We start from the raw sequence: 1,170 nt of genomic DNA, 5'->3' as shown, positions 1-1,170 counted from the left end.
TGTATACTGGTGGCATTTTTCAGTTTGGTAATATTAAGCCTATTTCAGCCTGTTTGTGGTCAGGAGAGCAATTAACCTTTTTTCCGATGTCACTCTTGTAGCTTTGCTTGGATGAAGGAAAAAAAAGCAGCTCATGAAGGATGATGACCTTGGGTCTTCCATGGCTGATTATTAACTTGGAGAAGCCATGGTTTAGCAAATATAATTAATGCACCATAAATTATATTTAGGGACATTAAGAAATAGATATGAGTCAGATCCTTCAATTTGGAAATATTCCAAATCCCTGCCTTTGTCATTTCCAAGGAAACACGGTGAATGCTCACTATTACATCATAATAAAAGGATTTACAATATAGGCAAATCAGCATCAGAATATTTATTTGGCAAGGTGAATTTCAGGGCTCAAGGATTCACAACATGAAAAGTCCAGGGAGTTGCCTAGACACAGATTAATCTTTGCCCTGGATTATTCTGTCAAACAAGATTTAGAAAATTGAGAATTTTTAATCCAAGGCGAGACGTAATCTGTGTCCAGGGAACTGACCCTGTGTCACAACTGAAACGATGAGCCCTTTAAGTGCATGCTTTCCATTGGCATCATAAATATCATGCTTCTGTTTCTTTTGGGCTTTGCTCATACGATTTTCTGCTTGTGTGTATATATATACAGTGGGTATAGAAAAGAATCACTCCCTTTAAAATAATCACATTTTGTTGCTTTGCAGCCTGAAATGAAGATGGACACAGTTTTTGTTTTATCCAGCTGTATTTACTCAGTGCAATTTATAACATCCAAGTGTTATAGTGTTATAAATATGTGATTCTGGACCACAAAACCAGTCTTAAGTAGCTTGGGTATATTTTTAGCAATAGCCAAAAAAACATTGTATGGGTCAAAATTATCGATTTTTCTTTTATGCCAAAAATCATTAGGATATTAAGTAAAGATCATGGTCCATGAAGATATTTTGTAAATTTCTTACCGTAAATATATCAAAACTTAATTTATGATTAGTAATATGCACTGCTAAGAACTTCATGTGGACAACTTTAAAGACGATTTTCTCAGTATTTAGATTTTTTTGCACCCTCAGATTCCAGATATTCAAATAGTTGTATCTCTGCCAAATATTGTCCTATCCTAACAAACCATACATCAATGGAAAG

At 34.5% G+C, this 1,170-nt stretch overlaps 1 protein-coding gene across 1 annotated transcript in view; it reads left to right on the top strand.

Annotated features, from left to right (window-relative positions):
* LOC107717089 (muscarinic acetylcholine receptor M1-like) overlaps positions 1-1,170 on the top strand; it is a 110,435-nt gene that overhangs the window by 9,685 nt on the left and 99,580 nt on the right. The window lies entirely within an intron of this gene.

The sequence above is a fragment of the Sinocyclocheilus rhinocerous genome, unplaced genomic scaffold, assembly GCF_001515625.1.
Source record: "Sinocyclocheilus rhinocerous isolate Xijiao unplaced genomic scaffold, SAMN03320098_v1.1 scaffold119, whole genome shotgun sequence".
In the NCBI taxonomy this organism is placed as follows: Eukaryota; Metazoa; Chordata; class Actinopteri; order Cypriniformes; family Cyprinidae; genus Sinocyclocheilus; species Sinocyclocheilus rhinocerous.
Note: the sequence above shows the minus strand (reverse complement) of the source record. Positions and strands in the feature narration are given on the sequence as shown.